Source organism: Microtus ochrogaster, unplaced genomic scaffold (genome assembly GCF_000317375.1).
Source record: "Microtus ochrogaster isolate Prairie Vole_2 unplaced genomic scaffold, MicOch1.0 UNK250, whole genome shotgun sequence".
In the NCBI taxonomy this organism is placed as follows: Eukaryota; Metazoa; Chordata; class Mammalia; order Rodentia; family Cricetidae; genus Microtus; species Microtus ochrogaster.
Window position 1 is genome coordinate 38,744 of NW_004949348.1, and position 10,985 is coordinate 49,728.

Sequence of the window (10,985 nt, forward strand, 5' to 3'; positions counted from 1 at the left end):
ACCCTTATCCAAATTAACGAAAAGGCAGAGAGAGAACATCCAAATTAACAAAGGCATAAACAAAAAGGCAGACATAACATCAGACACTGAGGAAATCCAGAGAAACTTTAGGTCATATTACAAAAAACTATACTCCACAAAATTGGAACATGTAAAGTAAATGGACAGTTTTCTGGATAGGCGCCACGTATCAAAATTAAATCAAGACCATGTGAACAATTTAAATAGACCTATAACCTTCAAGAAAACTGAAGAAGACCTCAAAAGCCTAACTCCTTGCCCTCCCCCCAAAAAAAATCCCACAGTGGACAGTTTCAGAGCAGAATCCTACTAGAACTCTATAGAAGAGTTAACACCTATAGTCCTCAAATTGGCTTGGAATAGAGAGGAATATATTGTGGGAGGGGACAGGAACCCACGGCATTCAATCTGGGTGTTCCTGGAGACAGGATCTTGCTCACTTTGGTCTGAGGATTCAGTAGACATAAAAGATCTTTATAGTGTTTGACTCCTTTATTTCTCTAATCTTTTAGCATTTACCTCAATATCTGACTCTGTCTTTTTGTAATTTAGATCAATTAGACTTTGTGCTACAGTGATATGTAAATAAATTTCATAAACCATGTAGGGCCCATGGGTCTACCCTTGATCCTGTGGTTCATCTTGAGGATAATTTCTGGCCAACCAGCTAAAACATCCTGCTTGTTCCTGTGCTCCCTCTGCCTCACCTGGTGATTAGCTATAGGGCAATTGTTAGAAAAAAGAAAGAACGAAATTCTCTACAGTGATGTTACAAGCTTGAGACAGACAACAAGCCAGGGCTAGTTAAAATGGACTCCTTGACTTGCATGGAAGCAGCTCTGGCCTTCTGCCTAGTCACCCTGCTCAGAGCAAAAGCTGCTTTGTTCTGAGATTAATAGAGATTGTCATAACCGTTCACCCAAGATCACTGTATAGAGGGCTGTTAGGTGACTTTTCCTTGAAGTTTTCTGGTTTTGTGTTCTCTATCTTTTATGTTCAGACTTCCTAAGTAAAATCCCCATGCTTCCTTTGTTGAGGAAAAACACTGTTTTGAAAATAACTCCCATGCATTTTGTGCCTCCTACAGGCAAGATTTTTTTTTCTCATTTCTTCTGTCTTGGCTGTTGAAATGGCTATTTTTCGTAGTCAAACTGATTACCTCTGGGGTTAACTAATACATAAAGAATTCATTATACCTGAGAGAGATTTTACTTAAAGGTTTTGAAGTGGGAAAATCCTCCATTAATCTGTATAATTTGAGATAATAGGACTCACCTTTAGCTGCTTGGTGTCAGTGCACACTTTTAACACCATCACTTAAGAGGCAGAGGCAGTGGGATTTTCTGAGTTTGAGACTAGTCTGGCCTACAGATTGAGATTCAAAACTACACAGAAAAATCCTGTCTTGAAATCTCAAAAAATAATCTGATTCAAACAAAATCTATGACCCAACTTTAACCAGCATCTCCCATCCTGGCAGCAACAGTCACATATAAAGTATATTGAAGAAGAAAAGTCTCTGGTTTTGCCTTCTTGCTCTAGCTCTGACTACCAAGCTCATTTTTTTTACTAGCTTTAGAGCCTACTTTCTTGTAATTTTGGTGTATACTTAAAACCAGCTGAGACATTGTACATCATGGGCTGAACAACTATTGGATTCTTCACTTGATCTTAGACAAAAGGCAGAGAACCAATCTCCTGCATTCTTCATTGCCATTGGTAGGCAACTATTTTTAGATGACCTGAACCGCAGCTTGTGAGACATTCTAATAAGCCCACTTTCTACATACATAGTGAAATTCATTCTCCCTGTTCTGTTTTTGTAGTGAATCTTCTTTTCAAAACAGGGTTTCTCTGCAGCTAGCACTTGTAGAACAGGCTGGCCCCAAACTCACAAAGACTCACCTGCCTCTGCCTCCCAAGTGCTGGGATTAAAGGCATGTGCTACCACCACCCGGCCATGTAGAGAATCTTGAATACTGCAGTTTATTTTATTCACCTGACCATGGAGGAAGATGTGCTGGCTGACAATAGTGCTCATGAAGACATTCTTCCGAGCTCCATTATTCTCTACAAATTCAAATTTCCATGAACACTACTCTTTTGATTATTATACATTTGCCTGGAGGTTACTTTGAATTTCAGGAATAAAACTCGCAAAGCAATGGAGCCATCATCCAGCTTTCTGATGGGGGAAAGACCTGTCATTTTGTTTAAGATCTGGTTCCTGCTTTTCTTTTTTCTGTTGTGTGAAAACCATGTAAAAAGTATCTTCATTTTATCCTACCTCAGCATGAGGCAAGGCACAGAACAAACATCTCCTTTTGACCTTAAAACTCTCTTTAACTATGAATATTCTGGGCATCCTTCCCCGTGTGGGACAGGAAATCACTGCACCCAACTAGCACAGTGCACAGTACAGGCTAGCTAGTCACAGTGTGTCCTGGAGGAAAAAAGGAAAGTTCCTGTGGAGCGCAAGAAGACGGCAGGGTCTGCTTTTGGAGCCAGGGGCGAGTGCAATTGAAATGCAAATCTTGGCCGTCCTTGAAAAGATCTTCGACTGGAACGGCCAAGAACCACTGTGCTGTATCTTTAAGCACACTATTGCCCCAAGGGAGGTGTTCTTGTCTCTCAGGCCTCACTAGCCAATCAGGTCCTTCTGACCTGCCAGTTAGAAGCGGAGACGAGCTCTTCCGGGCAGCCGCCTTCAGACTCGGCTTTGCCTAAGCGCTGGCGACAGTGTTTTTGTGTGCTGTGATGAAGTTGCTGCTGCTGGGAGATAATGAACTGAGAGCTTTGGCAATCTGGAAAACCACAACATGGTGAGCGGGGTAATGCTGTCTCCAGATGGGGAGGAGCAGAGGGTGAGGGGCTGGAGACAGCATGATGCATCCTCCCTGGATCTGTGTGGGAACCTGCCACCAGATTCCCTGTGTTTTAAAGTCTCATGTGGTCCTTTTTAATTCATAGACCTAGGGACAGGCCTCTGAATAACTATGCTGTGGGCTTAATCTGCTTAGAGAATTGGGAGCAGGGTGTTGTGTGTACAAACATCTTTCTTGTCAACTTCAACAGGCTTGATGCATTCATGGAAACAGTTTGCCACATTCAGAGAGGCCTAGTAACTCCAGCATCTTCTAGATATTGAGCACTTTGCATTTAACCTTTACATACAATCTCCATTTATATTTAACTATGTGGAGGTTATCAAGGCAGCTCACCCATTGGGTAGCACTGCACTTCTAAGCTGCAAAGTAGAAGAGTAGAATTAGTGATATAAAGAAGTTGCCAACAAGCTTCTAACAAGCTTCTCTAGGAGGCATTGGCACCTCTTTTATATCTGTAGGACTGTCGTGACTATCGTGGAACTCACTCTGTAGACCAGGCTGTCCTCAAACTCACGGAGATCACAGGGCCCAGACTCCTAAATCCTGACATTAAAGGCCTGTGCCACCATCACCAGGCAAGATGCTATTTTTCTTAGCTTAGTAGGCATCTGCAGGACCTACCCACCTTAACTTTTTAGCTTTTTTACATTTTACTTTTCCTGTCTTTCTCACCCCCTGTGACCTTCACCTCAGAACGCTGTCTCTGAAGAATGATTTAGGTCACAAGTACACTTAAAAAATTATCCTGAGAATATCTTTGCTCTGTAACTCTCCCATCTGCCTAAATGTCTAGCCTGGCAAGTTGCCTGTGTCTATTTCAATTATTCAAGGCGTAACCTGGAGCTTGAACCTAAAGGACACTCAAGAATAATAGCATATGTGGAATGCAAAATCTGTGTAGCTGGCTCCTGTTTGAGCTTTAGCCAGAGATTGATGTATACCATCATTAAAGAGGATTTTCTTTATTAATCTCCTAGGTGTGGGAAATGGTTTCTCAATGGAAAGGCATATTAATTCTAGAACAGCTGCGTTTCCATCCTGCTAGAAAAATTGTTTTTCAGAGAAGTTCTCTTATGTTGACTCAGGTGGCCTTAGCCCTTACCTGTTGCTGTCCAGGGCAATGACCTTGCTGTACTCTACATTAGACATTCAAAATTCTTTTAAAAATGACTGTACCACCTCACAGTTTTAAATTATGCATTTGAGTCATGCAGTTGACTACGCATTGCAGTTGCAGGGAAAGGATTTGCATATGGAGCATTCCTTCCATCCTCAGACCACAATAAGAGGAATAGTTTACTGTGTACACTGCAGGGGAAACAGCATAGAAAATCAATCAGCTGTTGGAATCACCATTATGAAAAAGGGCCTGATTGTGGTAGTGGGAGTGAATTTGTAATTTCCCAGCATGTTTTATTTTAATTAACATCATGTGAATGAACACAGACCATTATGTGGAGGTGTACAGATTGGGAAGGTTATCTTGAGACAGGAACATTAAATTTGCAATTAGGCAACTATCCTATGCAGATATGATTGATTTTGCTTGACACAGTTATGTCAGCTCAGAGATTTGAGAAACAGGCCATTGACTAACTCTTAGTGTTGGTTACAGATCTCAGCAGCCAACATATGTATGTGGGCAACATCAATCTATCTCTTATTAATGACATCCCATCTCCTATACAAGGGCCTTATCTTTTTCAAAATCAATATCGAAAGTTTTATTTAATCTTAAAAGTGCAGTATTTTTATTATTTTAAAAATCACTAACTGCTGTCATTTTCAAATACTTTCAGTGTATTGCTACTGTTATCTCTATTTGTTTCTGTTCTCTAATGTTTCTAAGCCATTAGTAATTGCGTTTCATTTCTCTCAAGTGATATTGACTATTGATTTCTGTGTAGAGCAATGTCTCCTATAGTTTAGGCTTGCCTCATGCTGTGTAATTGAGAATCATTTTGAACATCTATTCCTGCCTCTGCTGCCCAGTGCTGGGAAGACAGTCCTGCAACTCCTTCCAGGTTTGACCTTGACTTGTCAATGAGGAAGAAAAGTAGAGCAGTTAATGAGTGTCTGCTGATCTTTCTGGCTTTTATTGGGGACTATAAGAAGAGGGACCTGTGCAAGAGTTGAACTCACTGACCAACTTTGAAGCTGGTGGAGACACAGTGTAGAAAGGGAGAGGCTGGGCACAGGGTGAGAGTTTTCTCCCTCCAACAGTCATTGAGGTTAGCTCTGTGGAATCAGGTAGTCAAGTGTAGATGCTCTGTGAATGTCCTGAATGATCATTGTTTGAGTACACAGACCACAGTTATCAAGAATCTGGATAAGGGACTGACCTTTAAACCTAGTTGGTATATTTACAGTAGTTCATCCAAACTGTATAGAAGATCTGGGCAAAATGCTGTGGCCCTGCTTCACAGGACTGTTACTTTTCTGGATTAAGATGTTTATTATTAGAGAAATATATGATAAATCTTTTGTGTGCTCTAATACAGATACCTAGTCTATGGAGCACATGGTAAAAAGTCTGTTTCAACTTTTCAAAGATTTTTGAGATGAAAACTACATCATATTTATGTTCTTTTTGATGCCTCCAAGCCCTAACATGATCCCAATTATTTTCTAATTATGGTCATTTTTTTTTAAGATTTATTTATTTAGTATACAACATTCCTTCCATTTATGCTTGCAGACCAGAAGAGGGCACCAGATCTCATTACAGATGACTGTGAGCCACCATATGGTTGCTGGGAATCGAACCCAGGACCTCTGGAAGAGCAGTCAGTGCTCTTAACCTCTGAGCCATCTCTCCAACCCTGGTCTGCTTTTCTTTAACAATGTAACCACAATTACACAGTAACAGTAGTTACTTTATAAATGTGTCTTGTGTTTGTCTGCAGGACTTTGCACCTCTGAGGCAATGGGATGGATGCCCTGGAAAGTGAGTGTGCAATGGAATGTGCACACAAAGGATCCTGTGCTTTGGATGAGAAACAGGATGTGCTCCAGGAGAGTGGAATAAGGTGTACTAAATACAGTCTTTCTAAACTAGGTCCCTGTCTGCTGGGCTGTGAGGGCAGAACTGGAGGACTGTGCTGTCTGAGTCATTTGATCTCTGATCCTCCAGTAGAGGAGCTGCTAATATTATGAGACCCAGCTGGGAGGCCCTAGCCAATGAGGGATTCTGGGAAGGGTTAGTAATCAGGAGTACTAGTGGCAAGTAGTGTTGGTTCTTTCCATGATTTTCTTCTGTCTCTGCAGTAGGGAATGGTAAGGAAGACCACAAGCTATCCCATAGTGAGTGTTGGGTGTTCAGAGCATATCTGTTGAGCTGACATTTCTGCTGTGACTTGGATGGGCCATGAGACAGACTGTAGTTATGTTGGTCCATGTAGTTCATGGTGGCAGTGGCCCTTGTTCTCTGAGCCTCTTTGTATATGGAAATACTGCAGCCCTGGAATGGAAGGAAATGATGCTGGTTGTATCTCTGTCCAGAGTACACACATGGGCACTGCTTTTGTTGTACAGTGGGAAGAGAGATTAGAAAACTGAAGGTTTAGTTTCTAGAAGTTCTGAATATTGCATTCCAATTTCAGGTTTGTGTTATAAAGATTACAAATTGTTTAGGACCTGGTAGAGCAGTAGTTTAGTAGAGTGCTTTTAACATGGTGTTACCACTAGCTGCAGTGGTGGGATCCAGTGAAGCTTAATTCCAGGGGACAAAAGGAGTTTCTGATGTGCAGAGATTTCTCAGGTGTGCAATGTGTTAGACAGGTAGATAGGGCACAATCCACATCTTCTGCCATAATCCATGTAGCAGGAAGCAGAGTTTAAATCATTTTTCTAGGCTGTTTTGGGATTGGTCATCAGTGGGACTGCATTTATCTGAAACCAGAAGAAAGCACAAGGGGCTGGAGAGCCATCACAAGAGATCTTCTCTATTTGCAAAGAGAACATTTTACCATGAGGCTTCTGTCTTTGAAGATTTATCAGTAACTGGGGGTCAGGAACAACACTTTAAGTGTCACTTTGAGATAACTTTGTGAAAGTTGTGCCGTTTGTGTTTATTTAATTTCTGTTCACATATAGTCAAAGGTAGCTGGGTAACTTTGATCAAGATCACATTTTCTCTCGCTAAGTTTTCTGTGGTCTTTGATTAAAAGTTGACTATTCCTGCTTTTGTTTTTGACTTTTTTCTTCAACACCTTTCTTTTCACAAACATTGTACACATTCTTGCTTGATGGATCTTTGTGGAAAATATAGAAAGCATATTATGTGAATCTGTATCCTGTTTTTACTGTAATCTAATTATATTATTCATTTTCTTGGAAATTATGGACCTTCACCAATTATATTCAGAAAATTTCTTACTCGTTAGTTTCAGTTTTGGGTTTTTGAAAAGTTTTATAAAGAGATTGTTGTTTTTTTTTTTTAATCTTAGATGCCTGTCTCTTTCCATGTGCTGGTGCTTACATCAGGGAAAGGAGTAAGCCCATACTCTAAACATTTTATATACTTTGACCTCAAACATGGCTCATTGATATTTGATATATCACTAAAAAAGCAAGGTTTTTTTCTGTCTGCACAGAAAATTTTATTAATTTTGTTTGATGGTTGATATTGATTTTCAGCTAGATAAGACCTAGATTCAGGCAAGGAAGACTATTCCAGGCCAACCTTTGAGGGCTTACCTAGATCATGTTATTCTCTGTGGTGTTGTTATAAGAGAATATCTTGTATATTAAGTTCCTTGAGATGAGAAGTCCCTTCTCCCTTCCAGGATTGATAGAACTATTGTATTACATGGTCGTGGTACTGGATTTTATAATAAGGGCCAAGATTTATGATTCTCTGCCTCCTGACTGTGGATACAGTGTAATCATGTTAATAGTAGAATCAACAACAACTATGTTGAAGAAATAGAAACTACCCTTACTTGCTATCTGGTTAGAGCGCACACTTTTTGGGAGTTTGCTGCGGGTTCTTCTGCCTTGGTGTTTTCATGGACAATCCAAGGTTGAAGGGCTCATGGGGCCCTGATGACCTTTTAACAGATTTGAAACACCTGCAGAGGGGACATTACTTACAGTGAACACCTGAAGGTGTGGTAGATTCTAGAACCATAGGATAGTCAGGATAGTTCCCTGTGCCGAATGAAGCTAGTGTGGTAGAAAAGTTGTTGTGCTAGGGATAGCAAAGCCTGAAACATTGAACTTCTCTGGACTGTGAGAGTTTAGAATATCCTTAAGAACTGGAGCATAGCTTTCTGTTTGGGTTTCCTCAAATACCTTTGATTATTTGATATGCCCCTATTCTTCCTTTTTTTTTTTAAGCAGTGGACTTTTACTCATCTTTTTCAAATAATACACATTTTAGACATTGTTTACTTTTTAAATATTGGAATTTTAAAGAGACTGTGATTTAAGAATTTGATTTCTTTATATCCTTTTTAAAAATGGAAATATTTTATTGTGATTTTTTATCATACAAACCATATTTACAGCTGCCTACCTACAGGAAAAAAATGGGTTCAAAGTAGTACTAGTGATTCAAAGTAATTTATTCTGAATTAAAGGAGGGTGGTTTTTACTGATTGAGTTTTCAGATGTAATTTTGCATGGATCAGAATTAGCGTGTTCTCTAAAACTTCTATATGAATCACAAGAAACCAGGGATAGTTTCTGCACTGGTACTACATTTGAAGAAAGCTTACAAACTTTCGATTTATTTCCTGTCTTTGCTGTCACACCTGTCTCATTCCATCACCATGCTGAATTCCTCTCATCTTCCACATCATTTCCAGTGGACAGAATCATAGATTAAAAAATAATATAAGGATGTAATACTGAGGTTCTTAAAGAAAAAAATTGAATAAGTCAATCAAGGGGCATTAAATACATGGAAAATATACAAAGAGTCTGGGTTGCTTATATTATTTTGTTTTCTTTGAATTTTTGTCTACAGAGAGACATTTGATTCTGGGGGCTGCCATGCTAGCCCAACATAAATTTTAAAGGTATCTTGACTTCAAAATTTGAGTTAAGGGTATGTTACTTTGGGAAACAGGTTCTGCTTTTGTTTCCACAGATATTCCAGGCTAATGATATATCCTTCTGGGTTTTTTGATGGAGTTGAGAACTAAATAGTTATAATTATAGTCTTCCTTAGTTGTGGTAATATATATTTGATATAAAAGTTTAGACTCATAAAGATAGGAAAGGTGATGGATTATTTACCTTTGCAAAATGTAAGTTGACTAAATATTGTAACTATAATTGTGTTTTGATAACTGTTTTGTATTTGTAATATTTTCTATGTTAAAATTAAACCTTCCTTTTAAGTTAGACAGAAAAGGGGAGATGATGTGGATGTCCATCTGTGTGTATCTTACTTCATTGGGAGATAAATAAAGCTATTTTTGCCAATGGCTTAGCCAATTAAAGTCAGATGGGAAATCTGAACAGTAATAGAGAAAATTGGTGAAGTCAAAGAGATACCATATAGCCACTGAAGGAGAAGAGGCCAGAATATTACCAGTAAGTCACAGCCTTGCGACAATACATATATTAATAGGAATGGGTTTATTTAAGATGTAAGGGCTAATGAGGAATATGCCTGAGCCATTAGTTATAGAGTAATATAATTAATATAGTTTCTGTGTGATTCATTGGGTCTTGGCAGTTGAGAAATGAAAACAGAGTCTCTGATTAAACTAATCAAGTGGGCCTGAGAAGGATAAGAAGAAAAGAACCTTTATCCAGCAACTGATGGAAACAGAGGCAGAGATGCACATTGGAGCACTGGATTGAGCTGCCAAAGTCCAGTTGAAGAGAGGGAGGAGTGAGAATGTGAACAAAGAGGTTAAGACCTTGATGGGTTCACCCACAGAAACAGTTTACCTGAGCTAATGGGAGCTCTCCAACTCCAGCTGAACTGCAAAGGAACAAGCATAGGACCAAACTAATTCCTCTGAATGTGGGTGACAGTTGCATGAGTAGGGCAGAGTGATGGGCCACTGACAGTGGCACCAGAATTTATCCCTACTGCATGTACTGGTTTTTTTGGAAAACTCTTCTCTTTGGATGGATACCTTGCTCAGCCTAGACATAGTAGAGAGGGCCTTTGACCTCACCCTCTCTGAGGATTGGATGGGGGTGGAGTAGAATGTTATATGGAGAGAATGGGAGCAGAGGAAGGAGTAAAAACTTGGATTGGTAAATATAATGAAAAAAGAGACCTTTTTTTCTTTTAAAAGATAAATACGTAATCCAGAAATAAAAATTACAATAAAAGAATCACAAAGAAAATAAAAACACTTAATTCCCCCCCCCTGCAATAAAAGAAAATAAAAAAATCTTGCTTAGGACCCATTACTAAGCAAGAGCAAAAGTCAGTAAACAATGTTTCTCTGTGGTTTTTGACTTTCATTCCTAGTTTGAATTTCAAACCTAAGCTCCCACAATTGTGGGTTATAGACCTGTCAATTTCAGTAAAATAAAACTGCTCATTACCTGAGATGATTTTAGTTAGAGAGAATTTAATAACAGCAGGAAACAGGCAAGTCAGAACAACAGGTGATATACAAGAAGTGTTTATTATTGCTGGGGAGAACATGGGAACGTTGTCTTTTGGAGGAAAGGGAACGATATTAGGACTTTAGATGGCAAAAGCCATAGAAGGTGCAGCCAGAGCTTCGTTAGCTATTCTTGTAAGACCAGGAACGTGGGAGGATTGAAAGGGATGCTGACAGTGGAGCTTGAGCTCATAGGATGTAAGTTGGAAATAGAATCCATGAAAAAATTAGAGGTCATTTCTATAATATTCACTCCCCATATCATTCCTATTTTATCTATTCCCTGAGAAACTGAATAAGGGGCAATTAAAAAATAATTGGCTGTTTCTTGGAAAAGGATTTATTATGTTGGGTGTTTATCACTGTTGACTCATTTAGGCCAGCAGTGAAAAAGAAACAAGTCTGGCAGAAAGAAATGAAGATCCAGTTTAATAGAGAAAACCAGCATGAGGCAGTTTAAAGGGCAGTCCTGTGGTAAAGAAGAGGGCTAACATTT

At 39.3% G+C, this 10,985-nt stretch overlaps 2 pseudogenes; one reads left to right on the forward strand and one right to left on the reverse strand.

The window, feature by feature from the left end:
• LOC101996218 overlaps positions 1-4,058 on the reverse strand; it is a 6,374-nt pseudogene extending 2,316 nt beyond the window's left edge.
• Positions 1-10,985, forward strand: part of LOC101995939 — a 51,694-nt pseudogene that overhangs the window by 29,545 nt on the left and 11,164 nt on the right.